Genomic DNA, 12455 nt, shown 5'->3' with positions numbered 1-12455 from the left:
AAACGATAAAGCGAAATGTGCAGGAAAACACTTTTTCTAAGCTACCACTTAATTGAAAGCCCAAACTAAGGTCACTTAATAGGCGTTTCCTAAATGAGGGAATTATGCAAACAGCTAAATTTCCATTATGAGAAGTGTATAATAAAAAAATATTTTCATCCATAACTTCTCCCTGTGTAATGTAATTAAGGCACCAAAAGTTAGAAAATTAAACACGATGCTAGCCTTAGCCAAATTACGATGACATATTTTAGTACAGGAGTCAATATTTAAATTTTATTATTATAATTTTCTTCTGAAATTTCGTCTTATTTTTAGTAACTAAATAAATTTATTGTATTTTTAATACTTCAATTTAAGAGGTACCTAGTTAAAAAAAATACTTAAATCACACATTGTTTTAAATATTTTATATAGATAAGAATAAAGTAACTTAAGTTTATCATTATTGTAAACGAGGAGTGAATGGTTCTTATATACAAGACTATCTTTCCTTATTTATATACTACAACGCAACAAGAAAAACAATGGACAAATACACAACAAAAATGATTTTAATGAATTCTACGTAAGTCTACGTAGGCTCCTTGTATGCTTGCTCAACATAGGATGGAGTGGTAGGAGTTATAAATAATAATGTTTCATATATTGTTAGGTGTAAACTTGAATAATAGATGAAATTAATAATTAAATATTTTACCCGATAGATGGCTCTTATACTAAATAGAACTTTGAGTTGCAATATTAAACTAGATACATTATTTAATAACGGTATGATTTATTAAGCGGCGTGTTTGAAGATGGATGTTACTAATCGCTTCCACAAAACTTCGCTAACTTCACGAAAATTTTAAGGTAATCCACTAACTTTGTAATTTATTAATTTGCAAGTTAAATTTTCTACCTACATTGTTAATGTTATAATAAAAATAAGGGTTAAACTTTCCAATATGACCCGTCGATTTTTGAGGTTTTTTTGATGGGAGATGGAAGAGGGGATGGAGAAATACCCCCTGTGTCATTCCCAACCTGCGGAAACCCATAGTTACGGAGATATTCATGTTTAAAATTTTAAGGCTAGAATGGTAACAATTTAGAAATGTGTCCCTGAATGTGATAATACTCATTATGTAAGTGTCTCTTTACCTTTAATGGAACACCTCCAAGTTATTTTTTCTGCCGGAGTTCCGTCTAAATATTAATAAAGATTATTTAAACCTGTATAATGTATAGAAATTCGTAAATAAATCGTACATTTGCCATTGCTTATTTTTTTTTATTTTCAATTTATCCCTAATGGGAAAGGCAAAGAACTTTAGCCATACAGATTCCATTAGTTATTAGAGACGTGACATTTTGCATCAAAATCGTTTTTTTAATTTGTCGATAGTTTTTTTAGAATAAAAACTTGAATTTTATTCAAATATAATATAATAATATGATATAAATATTAGATTTTTATATGTTTATTGATGATTTCAGAAACAGTTCTTAGAAAAAAGAAATTCATATACTAACCTAACCTAACCGAACTAGATAATAATTCGGTTTTTGAACGGCTCCGGCGCTACGGAAAACGCAGCCCCTCCACCCTTGCGTACCAAAGCACAGGCATTTCATGCCTGTGCTTTGGTACGGCGGGTGGGGGCTGCTCTTCCTCCGCGCCTCCGATTATTTATATACACTCTAGGGGTAGGGCAGACAAGACCACGTGGATAGTGGGGTGCTCTGATTCGATGTGGGTACTTTTAGGTTATTAAAAAAAAGGTTATTAAAAGAAAATATTCATATACTAACCTAACCTAACCGAACTAGATAATAATTAAGTTTTTTGATTACAAATAATTAATTTGATCATAAGTTACAAATAATCTATGGTCCATATTGGAAAGTTTAGTAGTATCGATACGTCAAATTTTTCGAACCCTTCACTAATCGATACGTGAAATGGTTGATGTTTGACATCAGTTATTTGTCAAATTCATTGTGTTATGGCGTGTTATGGAATGATATTTGTCCATTTGTATGGAAAGTATAAATAATTATATCTCATGAACCGTAAGTTTCCGCAACTTAATACTTTACAAAACGCTTTCTTATGGTGAGTACTATCTACAAAAAAAATTTGAGCATTCAAATCGACGGGTCATATTGGAAAGTTTATCCAAAATAAGACTAAGTATGTAATTAGACTTTCGTTCTAGTATTACTAGCACAAACAACGATAATGCTAATTCACTTTCTGTCAGAGCGACAAATATCAGTTTTGACTTTGACACGCATAAATATAATGTTATACCTGACAGTACCAGTGGATATCTGTGGTATCTTAAACTGTCATGCCTAGTCAGCCCTTTACATAAATTTAAATGTAATTTTTACACGTTAAACATTTTCGTAACGATAAAACTATTATGACCTTGCATTTATATTACTTACATTATTAAAACTACAGATTAAAGCATTTTATTATAGCTTTCGACTGAAGTAAATCAATACAATTTTTTAGAAACCTTTTAGCTTTTTAATATTCTGGTCAGTAAAGATGCTCTGACGTTGATTCAGTATTAAATAAGTAAAGAAAAGTAAGGGATCTTCGATTGATAAACACGAGTTCGTCGGTTTGTTGAAACGGGCTAGACTTGTGAAAATTGTGTTTACGTGTCTCGAATGAGGCAAATAAACGGAAATTCTGCTGAATTTTTGATTAAAAAAATGCTGTGTCATGGTCTATTCGGAATTTTAATTTAGAATGTATTTTTATGTATAACATCTTCGTATATTAACATTAGCTGTATATGATACATAAAGAATAAATCAGTTAATGTACACAATACACATAGTACTCCAAGTACTGTAGTTGAAAAAAAAACTGTAAATATACTAATTTAGATTTTTGTAAGGAAATATTATATAAAATGTATTATCTCACCCAATAGTCGTTGTTCTATTGTAGTATAAATATACAAAATACTAAATTGACTTCTTTATATAACAGGGGCCAAACATACAGGAGGCTTAACTGATATTAAGTGATACCACCTCCCAATGCTCAGTTGTGGAACGACGGATTAATTAATTTGTATAATTTATATAAATCCGTTCATCCATTCTAGCATCATAGAGCAAGAACACCCATATTTCCAATAAGTTTCCCGCCAAAACGCAAAACGATAACTTAGGAAACGTCAAATGTCAATCCAGTCTACTTGTCACTATAGCTGACTACAGTAATTTAACTTTACATGTAAGGACATTCATGCCGAGTAGAGATCAAAGATACATTTTAATGACGTCATTACAGAATTTGATTTGTATTTTGAAAAAAAGAATAAAAATTCTTCATTTTCATTTTTAAAAATAACCATTGGATTTTTGTATGATTTGTAACTCAAATGGAGACTGGCTAGTAGTCATCAATTAGTATTTTGACTATTCTACCAACTAGATGAACTAGAAATATTTTTTTAATAAATGCAGCACACAGCTGAAAAGAGCTATAGACAATGAAAACAAGACTTAAGCCTAATGTTTTGTAAAAGCTGTACATATATGTAGGTGTACTAGCATTAAATTATAAAGTCTCATGACACTCCGCCCTAATAGCTTTCGTCTTTTTACGAGGAAACTTCTATCTTTTGAGGCTGGATGATATTTTAATTAAGGCTGAGTTTTGTAACGTACAAGTTTTGTATGTTATACATCTTAGAACTTTGTTAAACTTAGCTCTGAGTTAGAGCTTTAAGGTTGATGAAAAGGAGATTTTAACCTTTTCTTACGATGTTGCGTTCGCTCATTATGAAAGTAAAAAAGCTTTCATATAATTCTTATACGCAACAGGAACATTTTTACATACTAGTGATCTATATGCTTATGTGTGATTATAAGTATTTTTCTTCAGAGTATTTTTTACCTTTAAAATATATTACATTCACTTTCATGTCAATAAATTTGTATTAATCTGACAAATAAGTTTTCGTGGTCAACATTTTTCTTTATTATATACTATATCGGAGCATTGACGTGTTAGTCTGCTGCCAAGATTCCCAATATTGTATTATTACTTATTATCTACTTAGCATTGACTAAGTAGAAAAGTTTAATCATGAATTATCAGTTTTTAATGAAGGAAAACACTGGAAAAATGTGCCAACTCTGCTAGGAGTACTGTTCGTATTGGCACAATTTATTTTGAAATTAGAGTATGACGATTTTATTATATACTTTTTGCCATTGTGACAGTAAAATTATTGATTCGTAACGTAACGGCTTACAAACCGGCTAATTGTTATAAATATATATAAATCGCAAAATATGTCCTATATATATATATGTCCTTTATATATATGTACTCTGGCTGGAGCCCTCCCGGCTTTGAAGAGGGAAATATTAATAATAACATGTTCTATTAAAATCATATTAAGGCGAAACGGAGTTTGCGGGGGAAGCTAGTAGTTAACGATAGAAATGGTGACTGTACAAATCAATTACGCGTTTAAATTTAATGATTATTTGATTATTAAACATATTTGAAATTAAAAAGTAATTTGTTCCAGTACCTATTTTCAAATTTGAACTATTTGAAAATAGATATTACCTATTTTCAAATAGTTACATTTGTTATTCAGTACTTTATTTCGTTCGATAGGCACGCAGTCAATTTTCACAGGTGTTGAGCGAAATGAAGAGTGGGTAGGGTGATTCATCTATCATATTCAGTTTGACACGCACATGTGTTCTGTGGATTGAACAGTTTCTCTTCGCATATCTTTAGTGTAAGCTGGAAGCTATAGCGGATAGTGCGCATAGACATTTCAAGAATCCAATGGTACTTCAATATCCATTTAATTGTTTCTACGTGTTTCTATATGTTCCTTGTTCTTATAATATATTTGAATATTCCTGAATTTTAATTGTGACTTTATTTTGTTAATATATTTAAGATAGTACTCAAATTCAAAAATACCTATCCTGACTTTTAAGAAATAAAAATTGTGTTTATTGGATTAATTAAAACGGATAACATACGTAAAGGCATTTGTTAAACCAATTTATTAATACAATTTTTCCCTCTATTCGTACGTACGTTTCGTTATGTAGCCACTGTAAGATTAAATTTGGTCAAAATTCAATACCAGGCCATAAATATTACTATTATTTGAACAAGAAAATTCATGCCAAGTACTAAGCATTGTGGGCTCACTGAAAAATCTGAGTTAAAGCTAACTTATCCCATTTGCTCAGGTTTGTGTTTTTGTGTAAATATTTTTCTTTTGGCCTTATCCAGAACTTTTTATCTAATTTCAAAGCAAGGTTTCACATTTAAATTATTCAATAGCTTAAATATAAATTAATTTTACCCACAACATTTCATGTTCTAAGCAAAATTATATAAACTACAATACAAAAAAGCGTCACCATTACTATTGGAATGTTAAAATATATTTTTTCCGATTCCCTGTAACTTAGAGAGCGTTGTCGATCTGTCGCGGTTTGTTTAACGGTAATCTTTCATGGGGCCTGTCAGGATTTAGATTTAAATTATGGACCTTTCGTTCCACCGAAGGACTGTCGGAATGATATTGATATTATCAGGTTTCTTTAATGTCTTTTCTAGATATATATATCGAATGTTTACAATATAAAATTTCATCAATTTTTAATCAATTTCATTTCCAATAGATTATTCTTATTTACACGTATGCAGATAAGACATTTCGTTAGTGAGCGAGCATTAACCATTCAATTTTAATCCTAGTAGAGTTACATTTAAGTAAGACCAACCAGGCTTCAGACGTTAAAACACTTCTTATATAGAAGTTGAATTCGTTTTTACAACAAACTCCCAATCGAAATTAGAGAATTATTACTAAAGAAATTCAAAACAAACTGGCTAAGGTTTTTTTTATATTACATAATAGTAAACTATTAAAGGGAAACGGTAGGAGAACTTATGTGAAAGGAAGATAGATTTGTGAAACTTTGGTACTTTTAAAACAGTCACAATTGAATTCTGTTAGAATTGAATCAAATAATAAACAAATATTTGCAATAAAATTGCGACTATAATTAAAGATCTAAGCTATCCTATCTGTTGAGTTGGACCAGACTGCTCACGTTATGCCAATTTAATTTAAAATCGGTTCAGTAGTTTAAGAGTCCATCGCGGACAAATATGTGATAGGAGATTTATATATATTAAGAAGATTTATGCGTTTATTTAGTTATCCGATTATGCTCTTACATTTGTACGTCAACCCCTAAACAGCAAAGATTGCTAAAAGACTTCTAAATATCACTATAATAGGTTTTTCCCATTCTAGCCTTAAGCTATGAAATATAAGTGTTATCAAGCTAGACCAGCCGGCTTGGGCTGGAAGTCCGTTGTAAATCTTTCGTTGTTTTGCCCCTTGGCGACACTTAATAACCTAAATAAGGTATTATTCTTCTTATTAACACGCTCATGCCTGCGACTTCACACGTTACACTCAGAGAAAACATTGTGGTGACTCAATCTTTTTACGTGCAATTAAATTTAGGTATAAGATATATTTGTAATGAAAGAAGAAACTTTATTCTTGACATTCGAACAAAATTAATGGAATATTTATTTAAAGTATCAAAAAAGTTAAGGTTTCTATCTAGTCTATTTGAAATCTTATCTTGAAGTTTCGATAAAAATGAGAGAGACTCGAACTTTCTTCAATGATTATTGGATTAAAATACTGTTCACCTTTTGTAAATTTATCATAGAATTTCAAAGTGAATTTAACTGAAATGGAAAAAGAAAATTTTCTGAGTCATTAGCGTCATTGCTAATTACTTTTTAATCCTTTCAATCCATAATTAGCTTAAAATTACATTATTCACAAAGTCCAATGTTAAAGTGTCATTAATTTTACGGTTAATTAGCAGCCTTGGAGGGAGCAAAATGGAACGATTTCATGATTTCGAACAAAAATAAGCAAAGCCTTTAAATAGGTTTCGTTCAATACAATTTAATTTTGTGTCATTTATATTCTACTAGCAGACTCGGCCAAGCGTTGCTGTGTCTAAGTTTATTGTTATATTACTAGTAGTAAACTATTCAAGGGAAACGGTAGAAGAACTTATGTGAAAGGTTGGTACTTTTAACGCAGTGCCATCTGTTAGAATTGTATCAAATTTTAAACAAATATTTGCAATAAAATAATATTGCGACTATAATTAAAGATCTAAGCTATCCTATCTCTTGAGTTGCACCAGACTGCTCATGGTGTGCCAATTTAATTTAAAATCGGTAGTTTAGGAGTCCATCGTGACAGGAGATTTGTATATTGTATTAAGATTTTAGAAGGGACTTCAGGAAAATACAATTTATAAGTTACTTTTAGGTCCTACGGAATTAATAAGTATATAGTAAGTCTTTTACCTACCACAAATACATTTTAAATTAAGTAATTTAAAAAAATTTGTCCTTTACCCCGAGTTCCATAGAAAATAATACTTTAATCAAACCCCTGTCAAATCTATTACTTGAATCCGTATAGAAAATTCTTTTAAGCACATACGAAATGTGAAACCTGAGGCCAACTTTTAATTTTAAGAGCAAATTGCACTCTCAGAATTGAATTAAATATACTTTTGTACGGTATAAAAGAAATATTATATGATAAGATATAAAGTCCTTCATGTATAATTAATGAGACACATTTTATCTTTCAATGACATTTTTACAAGCAAATACAGTGATCAAAGATTTTTAAAGGGTTTCAAAGATTTTTGCAAAGTCGTACGAAGATGACTGCTCGCGTGCTCACAAGATAACTAAAGAATCAAATAAATTATATTTTACTAGTATATATTATATAAACAAATAAGCATATCATTTACGTAAGAAACTAAACGAGATATATAATATAATTAAGTTGTTAAGAGAACAATATGGCAGCTAATTTGTAAAACAATACGTGTCATTGTTTTCGATTACAATAATAATCCTTTTCAATAATTAAAGGATTCATGTCAGCACAATATACGCGTTTATTCGCGCATTTATTGAGTGGTTTAATCGTTTAAGAAGAAACCTTTTTTTTATAGAACAAGGGGCAAACGGGCAGGAGGCTCACCTGATGTTCATGATGATGACCGCCGCCCATGGACACTCTCAATGATAGAGGGCTCGCGAGTGCGTTGCTTTTAAGAATTGGGACGCTCTTTTTTTGAAGAACCCTAAGTAGAATTGTTTCGGATATACTTCAATGGGCAGCTGGTTCCACAAAGTGGTGGTGCGCGGCAACAACTGCCTTGAAAAACGCTCAGTTGTGGAACGGCGGATAATTCTCAATTCTCAATACTACCAACATTGACAATTAAGTATCAATCATTTGAGTTTTAGGTTATGTCAGACTTATTCTAGGATTTCGGCTGGAAAAACGCTTGTAAGAACAGTTACGCCGACGTTACACTTGGTTGAAGTTAGTTTATAAGTAGACATTTTGCTTATTCTTAGTTTATTCTTGGTAACATTTTATACGATGTTTATTTGAACCGTACTCTGTTCGTCAGTCAATTTTGGTTAAAAATAGTGCATACTTACACAGAAGTCATGAATATTTAATGGTGTAATGATTTGAAACACTTTCGCTGTGATGTAATTTGAAACTTTGCATTAATGGCATATCACTGCTTTACACGGCTGAATATTTATTTCTTAATATTGAAAATAAAAAAAATGTTACTCTGGAACAATATAGCAACGGATGAAATATGAAATATATAAAAAATCGGCCAACTTGTGTTTATGTAAGTCAGAACAATCATATTTACTGATCTATATTGTTAATATCGATATGACTTACAATGAAATGTATGTAGACTGATGTAGGATTTAAGATGGTACAACTAATAGATTTATATTACAAGATTATTATTTCTAAAAGATCAAAAAGGTTATTTCAATGGAAGTCAGGATCCAGTATATTGTAAAGTTAACGTTTTAAGTGAATAAGGCTGTAAAGCGATCTCAGGCTTCACTTAATAATTTCTATATTGACCCTTTTGTTAGAAAGGTTTTTAATTAAATGTAGAGTGAGGTATTTGAAATGGTTTTAATTAGTTTTGCGTGTGTGGAATGTTTATTAACTATCATATAGCCGATACACGTGGGTTAACTTTATATATCTAATATATAAAATTCTCGTGTGACAATGTTCGTTCCCATACTCCTCCGATACGACTCGACTGATTCTTATGAAACTTATTATGCATATTCAGTAGGTCTGAGAATCGGCTACGATTTATCTTTCGAACCCCTAAGCGATAAGGGGTGTTCAGCCAATACATTATTTTTTAACGTTTAGACATTTTGTTGCTTTTAATTATTTTATGATACGGCATACGGACACAAAAATATACAACCCTTATTGTCACCCCTCAACGATCAACCCCAATTTTTCATTATAGTAGATTGTTATTTTTATTAAACTAAAAAAATGTTTCCTTGAAATAATTTACATGGCAAGACGACGTTTGACGGGTCCGCTAGTAACATATATATCTCTTTCAATTGTTGTACAGTACAAGTTGTAAAATAGTTAAACAGGTGTGCAGCCTTCAGTGCATGTCAATTGCCAAATGTTGATTACAAAAAGCCAAAAGTGTACATAGTTGACAGAAAATGAGACCTAAATGTTTTGATATATCTCATACCATATTTTTAATATTTCAACGTCTAAAAATGTTTGAAGTTTAAACCCAATATATTTATATTCCTTGATCCACGTATAAGAAATCTGGTCACGTGACGCCTTTCTCTTAAGACAATAGACATACATGCTTCAATATATTCGTAGATTGAGTTGTTTTTATTATGCAACATGAAAAAATTATTAATAATATAGTTTTATAAATACATGTATAATTTTTCCGACGCTGCGTCAGTCGGAATCTTATAAACATTTAAAAATATAAGGCTATAATTTTCTACAATAAATACAATGTTTACAATTCCATATTAATATTATTGGTATAATATGTCGTGGTAAATATGTGAGCAGGGACAGTCACAAGTATATTTTACTTACAAATTGACCAATTTTAATTAACGATATGTACCTATCACGAATAAATAACACTAACAATGTTAGTGACGTTTCATATTTTTATATTTCAAACAAAAAACAGTACATTTCATTTGTATTAAGCTATTCCCCTATGTGCAGAGTTCATGAAGAGAACAATGAATTTTGTATTCTAATTTTTGTATTTCATATCTCATATTTTAAAAAGAATTATATAAGGCGAAGAATACAATGCGTGCGCTGGTAAAGAGCCGTACATTAAAATAATTTTAGAATTATGTTTAGGGTGGATGTCTGCCACAGACGCTTTTCTTTCAGCAAACCCATAAAAGAATTGTGGAATAATAGATGACAGGGATATGAGAAAATACTTTAAGAGACATTCATGCTTATATAAAGGTAAAGAATGCATGGTTTCGACATAAAAAGAAATTTATTTATAAAGGGAAATGGCTGTGAGTTTGCGTCAGTTAATATAACGTAAAAAAGCATGCCAACTAATGTTAAGTATGAGAAAAATAATTATGTTTTACAGAAATCATTTTTTAACAAAACCAAAAACAAATTCGAATGTTTGAAAAAATTAATTGCTTAACAGGCTAACTCCTTTGATGTCATAATTATAGACTCCTTGTGAAACTTTTTTAACTAAAACATTATACTTCTCTCAGATCAAAGCGTGCAAAATATTTGGTAAATAGACAACTACTAACTACTGTTAGTTAACAAAATACATAACGGACCTTTTTCATTGTCCGTTGAGTGAACTGGCAAAAGTGTTTTCATTTGTTAGTGTTAGTAAATTTCTTGTATTTTTTATTATGTAATTTCGTATGTTTGTTTTTTATTTGTTTCGTCTGTATTTATTCACTTAGTGTTCACTCTTGTCAATTTAGGATCAATTAGAGCAGCGGACTGAAGTATTTCCGAACCAATTGCCCTTAGGGTCCTTCAAGAAAAGAGCGTAGAACGCACAGAGCCCTCTGGAATTGATAGTGTCCATGGGCGGCGGTCTTAACATCAAATGAGCCCTCTGCCCGTTTGCACACTGTTCTATAAAAAAAAATCGGAGCTCTCAAGATTGTCTTAAGATTTTTATCTTAAAAACTTAGTGGGCTGTTCATTAAAATACCTGAATTATTGCGGAACGATGGCTGCAATTTGTCACCGAGATAAAACTCTACGTGAGATGAATTATCTTAAACAGCGTTCGTCTTTTTGAATAATTAGGGTCACACCTTTGCTACGAGGGGAGTTTAATGGTCATTTCCTCTCCTTTTGTTCTCCTCAATAAAGAGGGTCCCTCGCGTTTACCTTTATGTTTCTGTTGATGTAAGAATGTTGGTTGTTTTATTATGAAACTTATACCCATTATTCAATATTTTCTGTTTTGTTTCTAATTATCTATATGGATTACGAATCTTTACTTTGCGTTCGAAATCGCCTATTTATATTTCGATGTATTATTATTATTATAATAATTATAATATAGCTTTTTAATTCTCAACCTCTTCGAAAGTCACTTTATATACATATACTCCAGTATATGAAATAATTATAAGTTGATACCAATACATAGCATCAATCCGTTATAAAAGGTTTTTCTTTCAATGTGTAAAAGTTATGTTAATAAAAGACAATACTATATATTTCAATAAATAATCAAAATTTATCGTATGGAAACTACAGTTCAGAATATGATCCCTTCTTTAGGTACCAACTATAAATCACCGTAACGATAATCAAAAAATTAAGTGTATTATACGTACATATGTACTTAATATTTAAGTTCGGTTCAGTTTGAAATAAGAATAATACTACCTTTGGCCCTAAGACAAGTTCAATTTCACGAGGATCCGTTTCAAACTGTCTGCATTCAGATAATTGAAACGAACAAGCTACAAAATGTTCTTCACTTCAATACCCAGTACCCATTAAAAGGACAGTCTTCAGCATTAGTTATTCTGTAAAAATATACATAATGTAGTCCAAAGCAATGAATAAATTGACTGGGTTCGTTACTAGGATTGAGTGTGCCTTGTAACGCCGCCGGGCGATGCAAATGATTTTAAAGCTCACTCCAGTTCATTCGATTTCAGCATTTCAGCTACCTACACTGAAATACGTATATTTTCTGACTTGCTTACATTCTGCATATGGTATGATTGAAATGTTCAGAACGATAAAGATTGAATAATTCGTGAACTATTCTTTTCGTTATTTTCATAATACAATTATTGTTTTCGAACTATAGATGAAGGTATTTCTACCAATCAGAATGATAACTCCGTCCTTGGACTCTTCTACCGCTAAAAAAAAATAAAATCACAACGCTACTTTAGGTCTGGGCTTCAGATTTATTAGTATATTAGTATTGTCATGTACTTGGATACT

General features: G+C 30.8%; 1 long non-coding RNA gene across 1 annotated transcript; it reads right to left on the bottom strand.

Moving 5' to 3' along the window:
- Window positions 1–934: 934 nt before the first annotated feature.
- Window positions 935–1431, bottom strand: LOC123689203. Its single transcript, XR_006750229.1, has 2 exons — window positions 1147–1431; window positions 935–1029 (listed from the first exon to the last, which is right to left on the bottom strand). It is a non-coding gene; the product is annotated as an uncharacterized LOC123689203 (long non-coding RNA).
- Window positions 1432–12455: the final 11024 nt, after the last annotated feature.

Source organism: Pieris rapae, chromosome 5 (genome assembly GCF_905147795.1).
Source record: "Pieris rapae chromosome 5, ilPieRapa1.1, whole genome shotgun sequence".
Classification (NCBI taxonomy): Eukaryota; Metazoa; Arthropoda; class Insecta; order Lepidoptera; family Pieridae; genus Pieris; species Pieris rapae.
The sequence above is the reverse complement of the archived record's forward strand: the minus strand, read 5'-3'. Positions and strand labels throughout refer to the sequence as shown.